Below are 21,305 nucleotides of genomic sequence, written 5' to 3' on the forward strand. Positions count from 1 at the left end.
ATATTCTTTGTTCCCAAGAAACTCGCATAAGGATTTCAACTTTTATTTCAATAAAAGTCAATACTCCTCAATGTTTTTTTTTTTTTTTTTGCTTTTTTGCCTTTTTTTTAGGGCCACTTCCCGCAGCATATGGAGGTTCCCAGGCTAGGGGTTGAATCAGAGCTGTAGCTACCAGCCTATGCCAAAGCCACAGCAACACAGAATCCGAGCCACGTCTGCAACCTACACCACAGCTCACAGCAAAGCCGGATCCTTAACCCACTGAGCAAGGCCAAGGATTGAACCCTCATGGTTCCTAGTCGGATTCATTAACCACTGCGCCAGGATGGGAACTCCTGCAATTGTTTTTTGAAGTAGACCAGTAATAAATAATAAATTATAAAAATATTTCTTTTTTATCTCCTTTTCCATTAAGAATTTTTGCCTTGAGTTTTTCCCTCATAGACACAGTTCTTGAATCTTTAGGTTATTAATAGCTCACTAGATAAAAATTTATGTGTCTGGCACTTAGAGTTGAATGAAGTACTTCCTATAACCATAAAGTAAGAGTTTAAGATAAAATTGGGATAAAAAATTGAAGTGTTGTGTGAAACTAAACAGAAAAATTGCAAGAATAACATAATAACAATGAAAATTAAGAAATTATAAGGATAAAGGAAGAAACATGTATTACAGATAGCAATTTTGTTCAAGGTCAGATGTCACATACCATAAGGGAACCAGGATGTTTTCTATTTGTAACCAAGAAAATGCGGCATTCTTTTTGGAAATTGACAGTCAAGTGGATAAAATGAAAGCAAAATATATAAGTTGGCAGAGATAGATCAATCAACTGATCAGTCAGCCAATCCAGGTAAAATAAAGCACATAGTTAAAAATGGTATGAAAGTAGTATTTTTTTTAATTTACTAGAGTTTCTACTAGAAATCACCAACAGTCTTCTGAAATCCTGTACTTACAATATCATCTCTATCAAGAACTCAGTTGATCTGTAAAGTGTTATAGATATCATTATTTTGGCTAAATGTAAATTTATATATGCCACATCTTTCCTTTCCTGATAATTCCTTCTTCTTCAACATTAATGAAATTTCAATTTCATTAAAATAGCCTAACACCTAATGTAAGTAATTTACATATTTGTAACTTACAATGCTCTTTCCTGCCTTATATGACTACCCTAATGCTATATTTTTTCTAATTACTTTTTTATTAAAAATATGATTGATTTATAACATTGTGCCATTATCTGTCGAGCAGCAAAATGACATATGTATACACACACACATACATATATACACTATTATTTTTGTATTCTTTTCCATCATGATCTATCCAAGGAGATTGGATATAGTCCCTGTACTATTTAGAAGGATCTTGTTTTTGCTTTCTAAATGTGACAGTTTGCATCTACTAACCCCAAACTCCCAGTCCATCCCTTTCCTTCTCCCTCCCCCTTAGCAACCACAAATCTCTTCTCTATGTCTTGGAGTCTATTTCTGATTCATAGATAAGTTCTTGTTGCCATATATTAGATTCCAGATATAAGTGATATCACAGGGTACTTGTCTTTCTTACTTACTTCATTTAGTGTAAGAGTCTCTAGTTCCATCCATGTTGCTGTAAATGGCAATATTTCATTCTTTTTATGTCTGAGTAGTATTCCATTATATATATGTACCACATCTTCTAAATATATTCATCTGCTGATGGACATTTAGGTTTTTCCCATGCCTTGGCTATTGTGAATAGTGCTACACTGAACATAGATAGTGTCCATGTATCTTTTTGAAAGAAAGTTTTGTCCAGCTATATTCCCAGGAGTGGGATTGCTGGGTCACATGGTAGTTCTATATTTAGTTTTCTGAGGAAACTCCATACTGTTTTCCACAGTAGTTGAACCAATTTACATTCCTACCAATAGCATAGGAAGTTTCCCTTTTCTTAATACCCTCTCCATCATCTATTTGTAGATCGTGATTATGATCATTCTGACTGGTGTGAGGTGGTACCTCACTGCAGTTTTTATTTGCATTTATCTAATAGAAATGTTGAGTATCTTTTAATGCTTTTTTTTTGCCATCTGTATGTCTTCTTTGGAGAAATATCTATTCAGGTCTTCTGCCCATTTTTCAACTGGGTTGTCTGTTGTTGAATTTTATGAATTGTTTATAAATTTTGGAGATTTAGCCTTTGTCAGCTGCATTGTTTGAAATTATTTTCTTCCATTCTGTGGATCATCTTTTCATTTTGTTCATGCTTTCCTAAGCTGTGCATAAGCTTGTAAGTTTGATTAAGTCCCATTTGTCTATTTTTGTTTTTATGTCTACTGCCTCGGGAGACTGACATTTGTTTTGCCTATGTTCTCTTCTAGGAGTTGTAGGGTACCATTCTTAAGTCTTTAAGATATTTTGAGTTTATTTTTGTGCATGGTATGAGGGAGCCATCTATTTTAAAGGACAAATTCAAGTTCAAAGTCACTTGTGAATAATGCCACATGTATGACTTGCTTACAAACTCTTAGGTTATTGTTTCCTTAAATCAAGTGAAGGAATCTTGATCTCCAGTCATGTGCTCTTTTTCAAGGTTTCTGGCATCTATGGAAATAATGGCCACTGGAATACATGTTCATTGTGTGTTTTGTATCTTTAAGTCTGACTGCAATAAAATCTAACAAAAGAGCTTATGAATAATCCTGCTGTGAATAGGTGTTCTTACCTGAGAAGGGTAAAAATAAATAAAATATGTAAATTCTTTTCTTAAAGAGGTTACTTTGAAAGATGATAGAGAATATTTCCTATGGTAAATTACTCCTGTCTGATGAATTCTCTTTTAATTCCAGTTAATTAACCTAAAGGGTGTCACTGGAATTTTTAAAAATTCAGCAACACTAGATAATTTATTAAAATGTGAATGAAGAGATTTTGATTAAGAGCACCTCACATAAAAATACATTCCTGGACTATCCTTTGAGAAAATAAAATTTTAAGAGTAACTGCAAATAATATAGCAAAAAACTGGTATTAACTATTCAATTCTGTTAGGGATACTCCATCCCTTACCCCCAAAACATCAATTTTGTTGGAAAATTTCCTACATTTTAAAGAGCTGGAGTTAGAAAAGATTAACTTAAGCTTGGTAGGAAAATCAAAGAATTTGAACTCTTCCATGGACTGTAATTAGATTAAAATCCAAAAATTTTATCATGGCTTATATGAATCCAACTCTCCAACACCAAATTTTAAAATACTTTCATCTCCTCAGACACTAGCCCCTTTCTGGTTCTCCACATGACAAGGTCATTCTTGATCTGGATCTCAATCTTGTCTGCTGTGTTAACTTGTAACGTTGACCTATTCACATCTCCACAGTCTATTCTCAACAGGAATTGATTGCTACTATATAACTCTCAAGGGAAATTATACACCCATATCTTTCTCACCACTCATCTCTCCCTCCACCAGTTATCATTTGGGAGCTGTATTCTTGGCTCTTTATCTTTTCCACTACTGGGTAATAACCTCTGCAAGTTCCCAGAGATTTTACAATCAATCTGGAGTATAAGGCAGTCTCCAACTTAGGTGCTAAGAAATTCAGTTCAAGCTAAGCTTTAGTCTCACAACTTATATACAGTTGTCCCTTTATCCCTGGCTCAGGATTGGTATTTTACAACAGGAATGGAGTGAGAAGTTGTTTATCTCTTGTTTCTCTTGATGAAGATTGTAACCTGGCATTGTTGTCGTTTGTGTGACAGGTAACCAAAGATTGGCTAATTATTGTGGGAACAATTAAAGGCTGGCTAGTGAATATATGAAAATAAAGCTTTAGAAAAAAGATACCATCATTAAAAAAATCAAAATAACTCTTCTCCTATAATGAAATGCCTGAGATGGAAGTTCTCTCATTACTGGTCCAATCTGATAAAACAATAATATTAATTAAAACCATATAAACAGAACTTCCCATCATGGCACAGCAGAAACAAATCCAACTAGGAACCATGAGGTTATGGGTTCAATCCCTGGCCTTGCTCAGTGGGTCAAGGATCCAGCATTGCTGTGCACTGTGGTGTAGGTTGGCAGCTACAGCTCCAATTCCACCCCTAGCCTGGGAACCTCCATGTGCCATGGGTGCAGTCCTATAACAAAACAAAACAATAACAACAAAACAGTATAAACATTGTACACTTTAAACTTGCACAATATTGTATGTCAATTACTTATTAGCAAATGTGGCCAAAACCCCCAATATCTCTCAAGGACATGGTTCTGGGTCCTATTTATCTTGGATTCCAACTCTACTCAGTACCTAGAGAATGTCTAAGCCTAGAAGAAAAGTAAGAGATCATGGTGTAGGATGAATAACTCTTAAAATACTAATATCTGATCCAGACAGCTATACTGGAAGAACAGAATTGATCTCAAAGAAGAAGGGACAAGGCAGTATCATAAAAGCACATGGAATAGGGAGGGTGCTTCTGAGAGATTTGGAGACAGTAGCAACAGTAACTATTATATTCTATCACCTGTAGATACTCTAAGAATGTCCTTGTCTTGAACAGAATTTCATAGTTAGACACTATGGGTAATAGAAGGTAATGCTATGCAATGCTTCCTAAAATGTGCATTTTAGATTTAGGGATCTGGAGGTTTGCAAGGCTTGAGGAAAATCAGGTTTTAGAAATAATCTCTGTATACTACCTCTCCCATTCCTTTGTCTCTTATTGTTCTAATTTTAAAAGTAATACCTGCTCGGTGTCAAAATAATTATAGAACAAGAAAGGCATAAAAATAGAAAAGGTCACCTATAACCTATTTACCCATAGGCACAATTTGGGGACAATTTTACTAATGTACTTTTCAGTACAATTTAAATATATTGCCATCATGACATACATAAAATTGTGTGTGCTTTTTTACCTAGTTTTATATGATAAGAAATACGTTTTACTAAATATATTTTCTGATATTCTTAGCTAGAAAGTATGTTTTTTTAAAGTTATGCTTCTAAAATTTTCCTTCCCCTATACATACTGTTTGTGTTGTTTCCAATTTCTGTATAGTAAATAAGACTATGAAGAATAATTTATTTAAAATTTAGCATATTTCTCAGACTATTTCTGTGAGATAATTTCTTAAAAGTAGAATTTCTCAGTCAATAAAATAAACTTTTAGACCTGGGATAAATTTGAGCATTTTTTTTTTTCAATCAAAACTCTGCCAATTTTTTTTTCCATCTGGAAGGTAAAATGGTAGATTTTTTTTGTTTGTTTTGATTTGGACCTATATAAACCAGCCTTTCCTGTATAGATTTCTGTGATTTTAAACAGCTTTATATTTGTTTACTTGTAAAAAGGAAAGTCACCTTTGAAAGTGGTATGGAATTTGCTTACAATTATCAGGCATTTGAATTTCTTACTTATTAAATATATATGTGTATATTGGTCTGCTTATTGTTTATAATATTGTATGTTACTGATTGCATATGCTTTTTACATATGAAGACTATTACATTTATAAAATTAATAATTTTTAAGATAAAAGCCCATTTTAACACAACCCTAATTTTAGAGTAATATACTAGTAACTGATCTGTGTGTAATATTTTAAAAATTATAAGTATTAACACATAACCACGGAAATTTTATATTTATGTGTTTTTTGACATAAATGCTCTACATTTCACATAGTGCTGCAATTTATTCTATTATTCACAAACATTTTGAAGATCTATCTCTGTTAACTGAATTAGTTTTAGTTTTTAACTTTCAGCTACTACATTTATCATATGACTATGCCATGTTTTATCCTTTTCTCAATTATCCCAGAGTTTGCATCCCTTCCTCAGCCAGTTGGAGGTGGGGATAGAATTGGAAAAGGGTAAGGTAGTGCCCTAATTAACTATAGTGCAAGGAGTTCATTTGGAAAGTCTTTTTGACCCCAGCTTCCCAAATCAAGAGTTACCCAGAATTCATTCCAGAAACATTTTTCTCCCCTGGGCATCACCATTGATCCAGGATTTCATATTAATTGTGAGTTTTGAGTTCTATGATTTCACCTACCACCATTACTCAATTCCTCTATATTTAACTGGATCTCCTACTTTATTGTTTGGTCATTTTGATAAAGTACTTCACTGGGTTTTTTTTTCCTTTGATTTTATTAATAATTTCAGAATATTAACTATCTCCTAAGAATTAAACAATTACTGTTTTGTAAATAAAAAACTGGAATATCTATATTCAACATTTCTCATCCTTTATATCAGCAGTTCTATTGGTAGAGTGCTACCTCATTTCGATGTAATCAATATCCACACTGTCCTATAATGCTATTGCTTACAAAAGTCTGAATGTTATTACTTTCTGACTGAAAATTAGAAAAACAGTTTACTATACTTGATAGCATTTAAAAATATTACAGATAAAAATTGGAAAATACTAAAAGGCTCTCAGACTTTATTTATCTGAAATTAGCCTTGTATGCTATCATTTAAGTATTAATGCACTAGGCACAAGGTGTTCTGATTTTTTTTTTCTGTTCTAACCAAGGCACATCCAGAAATAAATAATTATAAACAAATAGTACTAGACAGGAATCTACAGAAATACAAAAAAAAAAATACGAGAATACTATAAACAATTATATGCCAACAAATTTGACAATGTGGAAGAAATTGACACCTTTCTAGAGACTTACAGCCTACCAAAACTGAATCAAGAAGAAATAGATCAACTGAACAGACCAATCACTAGAAATGAAATTGAGTATGTCGTAAAAACACTCCCTACAAATAAAAGTCCAGGACCAAATGGCTTCACAGGAGAATTCTACCAAACATACAAAGAGGAACTCATACCCATCCTCCTTAAACTTTTTCAAAAGTTTGAAGAAGGAATATCCCAAAGATTCTATGACACCACCGTCACCCTAGTTATAAAATCAGACTAAGATACCACCAAAAAAGAAAACTAAAGGCCAATATCTTTGATGAATATAGTCGCAAAAGTTCTCAATAAAATTTTAGCTAACCTATTCCAACAACATATCAAAAAGATCATACACCACGACCAGGTGGGATTCATCCCAGGTTCACAAGGATGGTTCAACATAGGCAAATCAATCAATGTCATACACCACATTAACAAAAGAAAAGTCAAAAACCACATGATCATCTCAATAGATGCAGAAAAAGCATTTGACAAAGTCCAACATCCACTCATGATCAAAACTCTTAACAAAGTGGGTATAGGGTGAACATTCTCTAACATAGTTAAAGCCATTTATGACAAACCAACAGCAAATACTATACTCAATGGAGAAAAGCTGAAATACTTCCCACTAAAATCTGGAATAAGACAGGGTTACCCACTCTCACCACTGTTATTCAACATAGTTTTGGAAGTCCTAGCCACAGCAATCAGACAAACAAAAGAAATTAACGATATCCAAATAGGAAGAGAAGAGGTAAAACTGTCACTGTATGCAGATGACATGAAAACCCTATGGGAGTCAACCCCAAAATTACTTGAACTGATCAACAAATTCAGCAAAGTACCAGGATATAAGATTAATATTCAGGAGGTCCTATCATGGCTCCGTGGTTAACGAACCTAGGAACCATGAGGTTGCAGGTTTGATCCCTGGCCTTGCTCAGTGGGTTAAGAATCCAGCATTGCCGTGAGCTGTGGTGTAGGTCACAGACATTGCTCAGATCCTGTGTTGCTGTGGCTGTGGAATAGGCCAGCAGCTACAGCTCCAATTAGACCCCAGCCTGGGAACCTCCATATGCCGGGGGTGCAGCCTTAGAAAGACAAAAGACAAAAAAAAAAAAAAGATTAATATTCAGAAATCAGTCACATTTCTGTATACTAACAATGAAATATTAGAAAAGGAATACAAAAATACATTTTATAATTGCAACCCAAAAAATCAAATACCTGGGAATACACCTGACCAAGGAGGTAAAGGACTCCTATGCTGAGAACTATAAAACATTAATCAAGGAAATTAAAGAAGATGTAAAGGAATGGAAAGAGGAATCTTGAAATTTTCCAATGAGAGTTGGAGTTCCTTTGAGATCAAAATAAAGAGATTCTGAATAATTTAACTCTATAGAACAAGAAAATTGAGGTTTGAATCTTTTGATCAGTGCCTAAGACATGACCTACAATTCCATTGGGCATTAAACAATGGGTTATAGAAAGTTAACTTTTTTACATTGTTCACATTATAAGAATGACAGACTCTCTTAATAATGCATTAATTATTAATTTACTTGATTTAATGCTTTTGAACTGGTAAGTCTTAAAAATAAATGACATAATTAGACTGCTTAATTTTTCTCCAGGAAATGTATTTTTCTTTCTTCTCTTAAACCCCATTACCTTTCTCACCTGTTTTGTTGTACAGAAAAACATAGCAAGAAACTATAATCCAGATTATAATTGCTTAAAATCAGTTTCCTCAACATTTTCTCGGATCCTGATACGCTTGTCATCTATCATTACATTATTTTTATTAAATCATCTTGTTTAATCTTTTCCTTTTCTGTTTGAATTATAAAAACGATGCCTTTAAAACAACTCTAAAAAACCTAGTGATATTAAAATGACAACAAAATCTCAACACACAGCCCAGAGGACTCCATGAATATCACATGAAGTGAACCACTGGTGATAACATAGTGTTCCTCTCTCCTCTTGAGGCCCAAGGGCTTTGTTACAAGGGGCTTTGTTGTCTATTATATCAATGTAATTGCCATATTGTAGCGTCTCAGATTTATTTCTGTGGAACACTTGTCAGTGAGGACTGCCTTCATTCTCTGTTTTTCTCTGCTATTCAAAATTCAACACTAAGCACAGAATAGAACAGGCGTTTTCTTCTGCTGATAGTTGATGATATATAATGAAGAACGTAACAATCCCTATTCTCCCTTTTTTTTTTTTTTTTTCTGTCTTGAATCCTGTCTGGAGAATGAACTCCATTGGGACAGTAGAAATCTATAATGGACACAAAGAAAATGTTAGAGGTTTATGTTTTTCATAGAGTGTACAATATCTGCAGCTGTGATTGGGGAACAGGAGCTCACTGACTCTTGCAGAGATGATGATGCTATATTAATAATATTTTTGTTACTTAATTTAAGTGTGTGTATTTGAGTCTTTCTTCCTCTTGACCCTTTCGGAATTATTGTGTGTCCCGTGGTGCTTTGCACCAGTGTTTGTCAGCGCTCAAATGACTCTACAAGCCAACTGAGCCAGCACCGTGGATGAGAACACTTGGTCTTACATGTGGAATCTGAAAAAAGGAAACAATGAACTTCTTTGCAGAACAGATACTGATTCACAGACTTTGAAAAACTTATGGTTTCCAAATGAGACAGGTTGAAGTGTGGGAGGATGTACTGGGGGATTGGGATGGAAATGCTATAAAATTGGGTTGTGATGATCATTGTACAACTATAAATGTAACAAAATTCATTGAATAATATAAAAAAGAATAGAAAATCTAAATAAATTAATCATCAACAACGACAAAAAAATACATCTATACATTGCTTGTGACTGTTCACTGATTGTAGGAAAAAGCCTGAGTTACCTCTTTCTCTTGGACATGGATGGGCTCTTTCCTGAAAAATTTGTCCAGATAATCCCAACATTTCTCTCCTAACATTTCATCATCCATGGAAGTACCTTTACTTCTCACTCATCATAATTTGAATAACAATTATTTTTATAGAGATATAATTCAGTTATCTAAATTTAACTGTTTTAAACTGTGCAATTCAACATTTTTTTAATTATAGGATTTTTGCAAGTTTCATTTCTGCTTTTCTTACTTAATATCAGCAGTTTTCACCATCATTGCTCTCTTTACTGAAACATGTCCTTCTGCCTTCTGGAACTCATTCTCAGCTATAAAACTCTCCCACAGCCTGAACATTTCCGTATGCTTTGCCTCTGTCTCATTGTGTTGACTGAAATCTGGCTATCTGCTAGGAGTATAACTCCTATCACAGCCTCCTCATTATCCTGTACCCCACCTCCATTAGTGCTAGGAAGCAGGGGTGATAACTAATTCACTCCTGAATGTACTTTCAGGATCATTACTGCTCCACCCTCATGTTAAAAGCATCTGTTCCTTTGAGTATTATGCCATCTGGCTGTGCCTATTCCTCCAACTACTCAATTTCAATCACTATTATTTTACCAAGTATATTATTACTCCCTCTCATTTACTGAAGAGTGCAGTACTTAGCATGAATGAGTCCTCTGCACTTTAAACTCAGCCATTATTCTCATTGACTACTGCATCCAAATGGACCATATAGACAATGCCACACACCACAATACATATACATGGTTCCCAAAATTGAATAAACCATTAGTGTTTTCCCCTAAATGTCCTGTTTTCATAAATCCCTCTCATCTCTAGAAAAACTATTGTAAGCTTTTGTCACTCTTTCCAAGCACATAGTCACCCCCCTCTTCACTTGCTCTTGGCAGAGTTTTGTTTCAAATGAAAAATAGAAATGACTCAAATGAAAAGGTTTTAACTTCCTAATACCACATTTAGAATAAGGCTTACTCTTAATATAATAATAATATAATTATTTTTATATAATGTAATTATCTCCTCCCTTTCCCATTTTCTCAGTGATATTGATCCATTTCCTTATCCCAACTCTCTCATGCATTTTCACTTTGTCCTGTCCCCTGTATGGACACATTACTATATATTTAAAAGTGATCGTATGTATAAAAATTTTAGAAACACAGACTTATAAAGCTTAAACATGAAAAAAACTTGCTTCAAATGCATACAGTATTCTACCAATTACTTTACCTGTTTTTTTCTTCCTTCATAGCCAAATTTCTTTGTGAATCTTGTCTGCTTTTACTCTATTTCAAAAACTCAGGAGTTCTCACTGTGGCTCTTCAGTAATGAACCCGAGTAGTATCCATAAAGATGCAAGTTCTATCCCTGGCCCCACTCAGTGGGTTAAGGATCCAGTGTTGCCGTGAGCTGTGGTGTAGGTTCAGATGTGGCTCGGATCTGGTGTTCCTTAGCTGTAGTGTAGGCTGGCAGCTGCAGCTCCAATTCAACCTAGCCTGGCAACTTCCATATGCCACAGGTGTAGCCCTTAAAAGACAAAAACAAAACAAAACAAAAAAAGAACAAAAAACAAAAACTCCCAGACATTCCCAAAGTATGGAAATTTCAATTTTATTTCCACCATACAGTGTATTCATAACTTTGAATAAAGCATTATACTTTGTCTTAGTTGGAGCTACTATTTTAAAAATATCATAAGCTGAGTGGCTTAAACAGCAAATTTATTTCTCACAGATCTGGAGGCTGGAAGTCAGGTTCTTGGTAAAGTTTCCAGATGACTGCCTTTTCATATTCTCATGTGTTGGGCTTGGGGGAGGAGAAGTGAGGGAGAGATAGAGGCAGTTCTCTGAGTCTCAGGCCAGCAATGCCATCATGAAGGCTCCACCCCTGTGACCTAATCGCTTCTCAAAGGCCTCATCTCCAGATACTATCACATTGGGAGTTAGGGTTTCAACATATGAATCTGGGAGAGGCAGACAGAGGCATCCATGTTTTTATTACTAATGCAGTGAAATTTTGGAGAATGTTATAGTTTTGTTTACTGTATTTTTGAGCAACATCTGAATTATCAGTTTCTCCCTTTACTTGAGGCATTCTTCCAGGACCTTTTTTTTTTTTTTTTCCTTTCTTTTTTTGTGGCATGACATTTCAAGACTTAATTAAATATTATTTCTTTAACCATGAACTAATATTAGTGGATTTTATGTATGCTAGCTAGAATTCAATTGCAAGGTATTAAAAATAAGATCAAATTAATCACTAGAGTGAATATATTAGGTCACATAACTAAAGAGACAAGCAGTAGGGCGTTCAAGGTGAAGCTTTGAAATTTCAAATAATACCATCAAGCACCCGGACTATTTTTTTCTTCTGGGCCTTCTTCCTTCATTCTTTTCTGTCATGGTGTCAATTTTCTTTTCAACCTCCCTATCGGACACCCTTACTTCAGCATCCTTAGAAAATCTACCTGAATTATACATTGTTATGGCAGTTGCACACCTCAAAGTCACAGGACTATACCATCCAGGGGAAGAGATTATATTCCTACTTATGTGAAAAAGAAATATTTCCCAGAAGCATCACAAAAGCTGTCTCATGTCTCGTTGATAATGAGGGGTAGTAATCATTGTATACAAGGAAAAGAAATACTCTTATGGGTTTACCCAGAGAAAGCCAACTTCTGGAGTTTTAGATAGAGTTAAATCCATGGAAACCAGGTTGAAAGCTGAGGCATATTTACAGATTGCAATTATTAGAATCTTTCATCTAGCAAAAGGCAATTACATATTTGGAAGTTTATAAAATAACATTCATCTACTATAATGAGACTTCATTTTTGAAACTCTTGTTTATGCTTTGACTTCTACATGGATAATAGCATCCATTCCCAAATTTCAGTGATCATCTCCGTGCAGTTTATACCCAAATCTTATATCACCTGCCTCAGTTATTTTCCTGAGTTCCAGAACCCAATATCTACTGGACCTTTTACCAAACATTTTCATTAAAATATCACACTGGCATCTCATGCTCAACATATTAAACTTTTATTTGCTTTTCTTTAAAATTTTTTATTAAAGTATGATTGATTTGCAATATTGCGCCAATTTATGCTGTATAGCAAACTGACTCATATAGAGATGTAGATAAAAATATACATCATATAGATATACAACACACATATATATTTACATATGTCTTCTTTTCAATATTCCTTTCCATCATGGTCTAGCTCAAGAGATTGGATATAGTTTGCTGTGCTATAGAGTAGGATCTTTTTGTTTATCCTAAATGTAAGAGTTTGAAAATTTCATTTTCTCTTCCAAAGTTCCCTTGTTTTCTGAATCATTTTGGAATTGTTTATATTTGCTAGAAGAATCAAATGATCCAAGTTTTGTTGATCAACAGCAACAGTGTTTATTTGTCACAGTTTCCGAGGGTTGTGGGTTGCCTTTGGATTTGCTTTGGAGTGCAGGTCTGCTCTAGCTTATTCTCTGTCCCACCTGTCATCTCATCCATAACTCAGAATAAGAAGGAGCTTTCATTTGAGATATGCCAGCTTTTATGTCAAAGGGGGAATCAAAGTGAAGAGATGAGCCATGTTGTTATATTTAAAGCTTCCACCACACGGAGCCACAACAAATGTACTCCTTTTCACATGACCGAAGCAACTTAGAGCCAAATCCACATTAAAAGGGAGGGATGTAAAAGTGAAAATTTGCAGGAATAATGCATCCCATTACATCTGTGTTCCCAGGATGGAAATGTAGGAATTGTTTTATCTTGTTTATTAAGCGTATAAAGGATAAATCACTGAGGCCTCTGTCCCATGGAAAATTGTATGATGATAAGAATAATTTATAGGGGAGTTCCCGTCGTGGCACAGTGGAAACGAATCCGACTAGGAACCATAGGGTTGCGGGTTCACTCCTTGACCTTGCTCAGTGGGTTAACAATCCAGCATTGCTGTGAACCATGGTGTAGGTCACAGACACAGCTCAGATCTGGCTTCCTGTGGCTGTAGTGTAGGCTGGCAGCTACAGCTCCACTTAGACCCCTAGCCTGGGAACCTCCATATGCCGTGGGATGCAGCCTTGAAAAAGACAAAAAAGAAGAACTTATCATACGTATTATCCAGTACTGCAGCCATTTACCACACGTAGCTATTAAGACTTGAAATATTGTAGTGTGATTGGGGAATTGCATCTTTAACTTTGTCAAACATTACTTAACTTAAATTCACTAAATAGCTACCTGTGGCTAGTAGCTACTATACTGGATGCATATCTCTAAATACCATTACTTAAAAAACTCAAACTTTGGTTTTTCTTCAGTCACCATTTTGCTTTCTTTCCACTTACCAATCTCTCTCAACTGGGTGGAAAAACTTAATTTTTCCCTATTTTGGGTAACACCATTTCCAGGGTAGTCTCTAAATCTTAAGGAGATTTTATAATATCCTATTTGATTGTTTTTTCCAGAGGGGGGATATGTTAAATTCTTAAGTTATTTTCCATGTAGGTATCTACCAAGATAATCTGTATCTTTGTCTTCTGTCACTTCTCATAGTGGTTAATATTTGCTGGGATTAAAAACCACCATTTTAGTGGTGTACAACAAAACTTAACTTCTCACCCAAGAGTCTGTGTCTTGGCTTGCCTTGGATGAGCTTAACTGGATTCAGCTGGACCTAGCTTCACGCTGCAAGTCAGATCTGGTCCTTTCCATTCCAGGACCCAGGTTGGAGGACCAATATTTACTGGGAAAATTTTTTTTGTTACTGATGCCATAGGTAAAAGGAGATGAGGACAAGGATATTTCACCTCTTATAGCCTCTGTTTACAGCTGGAGAATTAGACTCTGCATGCACTCTTTGTGTTAAATCAAGTTTTATGCCTTAAGCTCAAAGTCAGCAGGGGCAGGGTGACATAGGTTCACAGTTGCCTGCAGTAAACCAAAGTAAGGGAAGAACAAAAAAAAGTAATTGTGAATTAATAATAAAACTTCTCAAAATTCTGTGTATACCTGTCCATTGTCTTTATGTCATAGAAGACAAGATACCCAGCAAGTCACTTTTTTCTTTCCTTGTTATCATAGGGAACAGTAATTTTAATGAGGTCTGTATAACTTCATTTGCCTAGATATACCCCAGATCCATGTATCTGATCTGTGGACACTTTCTGGAACTCTAACCAGTAACTATAACACACTACCTTATTTTTCGACCAGTACAGTTTTGTTCCACTGTTTAGTGTACATAGTCTCTCCAGCCCAGAAAATCAATGTTCCTTTTTTTTTCTCTGAAACAATTTGTTTAGATTCCAAATGTGAATTCTCCACCCACACCTTACCACTACAAAGGCTTACATTTGGGACACTCAAACATCAGAAGAAAGACTCACACATTTTTCTTCTTTGGGCTGTGCCCTCTCTCCATTTTAGGGCAATGAAAATCAATCAGCAGCTTGAAAGCATGCAGAGTATTAGGAGATATTAGGGGGAAATGCAAATGGGATATCAACTTTAAAAGAGTATCACTGCACAGAAATTGTCTAGGATAACTTATAACTATAGACTTTTTCTTTGAATCATATTTAAGCATTTAGTCTTCACTTAGAACCAGAAAAGGCAGTGAAATTATACAAAAACAAAAGTCAGTCTGGAGGATGAAATTATTACTGTCATTAAAAAACCATACATACAATCAAAATTATTTTGAGTACAAGACAAACTTTGATGAAATATAAGAGAGTAAATATGAGGAAGATTAAGTAGAATGGTCAAGTTCACACACATGGTTAAGGGCAATACTAGGAAGTCACAGAAATTACAAGAAATTTCTCCAAGTGGGAATAGCATAATTCCTTCTTCTGTTGAGGTACAGCTAAAATAAATGCCTTTTTGACAAATGTTGGCTATATTCCAGACTCCTGGCATTTAGTGGCATGTTAAATGTCAAAGCATTTCCTGATAATCACCAAAATACCAAAATTTTAAGGGGCTAAATTCTGCAAGTCATAATTTTCCTTTGCACCAAGTCAAGGGTTACTATCAAATACTAAAATGCAATTAAATACTAGATTTTTTTAAAGTCAAAATCCTTTACATTATTCCCCCTTCTGTGTTATTTCTGAAAGAGCCAGAAATATATGCTTTTTCTTGTGCACTATAGAGTAAAAGTATAATTTTCAAATGATTTTAAAAGGAGTCATATTCTTAATAGAGCACAGTAAATACTTTTTACATTTAGGGAGACAGAAAATCTTAAGCACTAAATTTGAGCTTTTCATTTTCCCCTAAAACTAATTCCTTGCATTTGGGTCTAATGGACTTCCATTGCCTGTTTTATAGAAATGATTGCCATAAGGCATCATAATTAGCTTTATTTTTACTTTGTTAGTGAGGATCTCCTACATTCAGAGGATTTCCTACACCTTTAGTGTTTTCGTTATTTATTGCTAATTGAATCTTACTTTTCTCTCTTTTCTCTGTTTACCATGAGGAAAGTGGATGTAGTCTAGACACTGCCTAGTTACACAGGAGCTCTAGGGTATTACATGTAAAGTCTTTTCTCTGATTGAACAGGTGATCAAATTGCATTGTTATAAAATGTTTCTAAGGCACTGAAATGCTAAGTTTAAGGGAGGTAAATAGAATGGTTAGGAAGTGTGTCTACAGCAAGTTTATTAATACTGGAAACATCAGAGGTTGCAGATTAAAAATCCTACTTAAGGTAGCTCAAGAAAAGAACCAGAGTTTTATTGGGTCATAACTAATCACAGTTGTTTGGAATCACATCCTACCAAAGAAAACCTAACCTGTAAATTCTCTCTGCTTCAAGGAAGGCATTACTATTCAGATGGTAGCAGCTGACTCAAATAGGGGCAATGTGGCCAGACTCTTAATGGACAGATTTCATACCCAAAATCTATCCACAGGTATTAAAACTCATTGCAATAGTTAACTGCTTCTCCAATACTATAAATGATAAATTAATTATGTTTTCTTCACATTATTTTATTAAATTACTGGCTAGCCTACTGGGAGAATCATTAACAAATGTAAATAAATCCCTGCTTTTGCTCACCCTGGAGCACACATTTAGAGCTGCCCATGTGAGAATTGGCTTGATTACACATCAGCCCCTGTAATTTGGAGCATCTATCTTTGTAACTTTCATTTAGAGACCCTATTTTAAACCACTCTGTCTTCTGTTTACACACTGCATATTACCATGTATCAGTATTTTACCTTCCCTTCAACAGCTGTGCTTCTGAGTAGTCATCACTTCTATCTGGCCTTGAGGAAGTTTGCCAGGATATCTGAAGCTATCATCAGGTTTCCCAAGGCATATATTCAGGAAACTGCAACATCTACATTTTCAGTAGCAACCCCACACAAGCCCACAAGATCGGGCTAAAAATCTATCCCACCACATGTGCATTACGCTGGAAGGAAAAAACAAGAGAAAAGTCAAGATGTTTAATTGATGTATTTTAAGAAATTTGACAATGACTTACCTTTTTGTTAATCTATAACTTAGGCTACCTTTCCTTCTTATAATAAATTCTAATTGCTATTTTGATATTGATTCATCCATATGACTAAAACCCAGCATATTCAAAATGATTGTCTTCCTCTGAACCCCCAACAGTTTACAGAGTGTCTCACTTAATCAAACCATCAATCCTCATAGTCACTCAGATATGAAGTCCCAGTGTCATATTAAATCCTTTCTCTTTCATATGTTTTACATTCAAACCATTTTTAGGTCTTATTAATTTTATATTTCATTATTTTTTCATCCAGGCACTTAACAAATATTTATTGAATGTTTACCACATCTCAAAAAATGTTGTTGAAATGGGCATTTCGCAGGAAAGAGAATAAAAACCTTTGCCTTCATGTTGCTTACACTTTAGTAGAGGAGAGAAGTATTTTCAAATTTAGAAAAGTAAGTAAAATATGTTCTATAAGGTGCTGGTATCTACAGGGGAAAGTGGTACAGGAGTAGAGGGAAATAGAATGAAAATCAGTTTTTTAAATATCTGATTTATATTTAAAATTTTACTTTGGTTTGTATTAAGAGAGACTTGTGTAGCATCCAGGGAGCCTGAGGAAGCAGAAATAAGCAAAAATAAAAATTTGAAGGTTATTGTAAGAATCCGAGTGAAGATACTGGTGACTTCAGCATGGTGGATGCAGTGAATGTGGTAGGAAGTGATAGGATAGTTGAAGTCTTTTTAAGAACTAAGAGGGGATTTGTGTTGATAGAATTCCAAAAATAAAAGAGCAAATAAGGGTCGATGATAATTTGAGGATTTCTCACCAATTAAACTAAAAAAAAACTAAAGATACCATTTACTGAGATAGGGTATGCTGTTAGCAGAGCATATTTTGGAGGGAAGATTTGAAGCTTTATATGAGAAGTACATTTTTTTCTTTTTAGGGCCACACTGGGGCATATGGAAGTTTTTAGGCTGTAGTCAAATTGGAGCTGCAGCTGCCAGCCTACACCACAGCCACAGCAATGTTAGATCCAAGCCATGTCTGCGATCTGTGCAGCAGATCAGAAATGATATGGATCTATCTGTATTCCTTTTATCCAGATCCTGAACACCATAGCAACATAATGAAAAACTGATAGTACAGTAAATAGATAGACAGTGGATAGAGAAATTGATGGTACATTATCACTAGCAGGATACTGACATTACTACAGTCAAGATATAGCATGGTTCTATTACCAAAAAGATCTTTCCTTTTGCCCTTTTATTACAGTACCAACTTTCCACTCCCTCCCTCACATTTGGAAACCACTCATCTGTTCTCCATTTCTATAATTTTGTCATTCCAAGAATACTATATAAATGGAATCATACTGTATGTAACATCCTAAGATTGGAAATTTTCACTCAGCATATATCTTTCAGATTCACCTAAATTGCACGTTTCAATAGTTCATTCCTTTTTTACTGCTGAGTAGAGTTCCATGGTAGGAATATATCACAGTTTAACTATTTGGCTATTAAAAAAATCTATGTTATTTCTAGTTTTGCCTCTTACAAAGAAAAGCTATGAACTTTTGAGGACATTTTGTGTGTGTGATCATAAGTGTTTTATTTATTCTGGGATACATTTGATATATTCATAATATTTTTGAGAGTTTTCACTTTTAATTTCTTGAGAGATATTAGTCTTTGTTTTTTTTTTTGTTTTTTTTTTTTTTGCTTTTTTTTTTAGGAGGGTCTATCTTTGGTTTTGGTATCAGAATTATACTGACCACGAAAAATAAGTTTGGAAATATTTCCTTCACTTTCATTTTTAGACGAGGTTGGGTATAAATATGAAGTTAATTCTTATTTAAATGTTTGATCAAATTCACTAGAACAACAATTGGGCCTGAGGATTTCTTTTGGGAGAAATTTTAATTACACATTCAATTTATGTAGTGGTTATAGAATTATTCAGATTACCTGATTCATTTTAATTGAGTTGCGCTAGCTGTGGTTTTCAAGGAAGTGGTCTAAATCTTCTAAATTATTGAATTTATAACCCTAAATTAGTCATAGTATTTTATTATTAGTTTTTTTTTATTGCATCATGATCTGTGGAGATATTCCACTCTTTAATTCCTTCTTTTGGTTTCTCTTTTTTTTATTTTGGGCAATTTTTTAGGATTTTATCAATTTTTAGAAGAGCTAGATTTTCTTGGTTTCTTTAATTTTCTCTGTTGTTGACTTATCTATATGAGCTAATGAAAGCAATTTGTGCTATTACTTTTCCTCCTAGCACTGCTTTAGCTGCATTCCACAAAATTTGTGGGCTCTTGGAGTAGTATTTATAAAGCTGGTAACCTTATCTATTACTACCATGAGTCTTCAAATTATATTTAGCCAGGAGGCCTGGGGCAGCTATTTATCAGCAGGACTAATCACTGAGAAAATATCTGGATAGAGAATAGGGGTAAGTGAGAATAAGCCATAACTGCTAAATATTTCTGCATCTGTTCTTTAGCATATCTGACAAAGAACTTCAGAGAGTAATTGTTGATATTTTACTTCTTTTTTTCCATAAGTTCCTTTTTGGGACTAATATAATCTGGGGCTACATAGGGAAGGGATATGGAGGAAACGTAAGTTCCAGCCTAACCAATTTAATAAAGTACATTCAAAACAAATCCTTGTTAACTTGAAATTAATAAAACTCTCAATCATATTTACTTTCAAATAAAGACATTAGCAAAATTGTGCTTCTGCCTAATAACATGGAGCTATCATGAAAAGCCAAAAACATGTTGACTTCTTTGTTGATTGAGAATATACAAAATCCATATCTCTAAGCCAACATTACCAACACCATACCTGCTGTTATGGCCTCTTTGTTAATTGGATAAGCACAAGGGTAGCTGATTTCCATACACAGTTTGGGGCATTGTCTTTATCTGATAATTAGTGGTGGCCAGCCAATAACTCAGTCATGTGCAATGATTTAGGAGCCAGCCAAAGGTAAAAAAATAACTGCCACTCTAAAATGATTTAATGTTCTCATGAAATCTGTAATTTAAAATCCCTTGTTAAAAGCAGTTAATCTCTGGGAATCATTCAGATGGGACACAGATAATCTTATACTTCTTCCCAAATTTTCTTGCAATTTTCTAATTGTATTCCATATAAGTCCCTTATCACCTATCCAAATAATTAGTATCCATGAATTGGTGATGACTCGTAACTTGCTATTTTTTTCCTCTCAAAAAAAAAAAAAAAAAAAAAGAATGATATAGATTTCTCAAACTCTATATCCCTTTTGTGGGAGATTTTTATTCATGACTCTTCTTTAGTGCCGCTCCTGAGTGGAGCAGTAGCGAGCTAGATGTCTGTTTTCAAACATAATACAACAAATATATTAAGAATAAGTATTGGAGTAACTGTTTTAATATTTTACCTATGTTCTTAAAAATTACCTAAAATATATAGGAAATAAAAAAAGTTAGAATTCAGTGTGGAGAGAGCCACAAAAGTGTCATCGATAAAGGACAACTGTAAATTCCCCCAAAACTAAATTACCTAATACTGTGACAAGTGCCACATACTTTGCCAGAGATTTTTACGTGACAGGGAAGTGGACCATTTTTTCACCCTTTCTGTGTTCTGTCTGAAGCTGTCTGCATATTTGACTATATTCCCAAAAAGAAGATGCTCTTTTTGCTCAGGTATGTGGCAGTAAGCACACTCACATGTCACTCGCCTCCTGTGTATGCCATGCTTTTTATATTACCTGAATTCCTGTATTTATTTCGAGTTACTTAAGACAGTCTCTTGTGCTTCGATGTTATCACTTGATTTTATATCTTAATGTTCTGAAACTGGATATTCATGGTCTGATGCCCTTTATAAACTGTAGAAAATCAAACCTATGCTGAACTGGCATAATTTTCATCAGCCACAATATTAGAGAAATGGGTTGAAGGGCTCACCCATGCTACTGGCTCATGATTCAAGCATAGCTGTTAAACGTCAGTGTCATAGTTGTTTATCTCTCATTCATCATGTCCCTGTGGTGCTTAAAAATGCTCATTTGTTTTGTATACAGTCATTCCATCTTTCATAATGCCCAAACGATTAGTGTCAGGTGAAGGGAAATATTTGCAATAAACAACTATTTTATCATGAATATAGAACCCCTTGC

Source organism: Sus scrofa, chromosome 8, assembly GCF_054392235.1.
Source record: "Sus scrofa isolate SSC_HxYL_T2T_F1_AM1 chromosome 8, Sscrofa_HxYL_maternal_Yorkshire_Landrace_v2.0, whole genome shotgun sequence".
NCBI classification, from domain to species: domain Eukaryota; kingdom Metazoa; phylum Chordata; class Mammalia; order Artiodactyla; family Suidae; genus Sus; species Sus scrofa.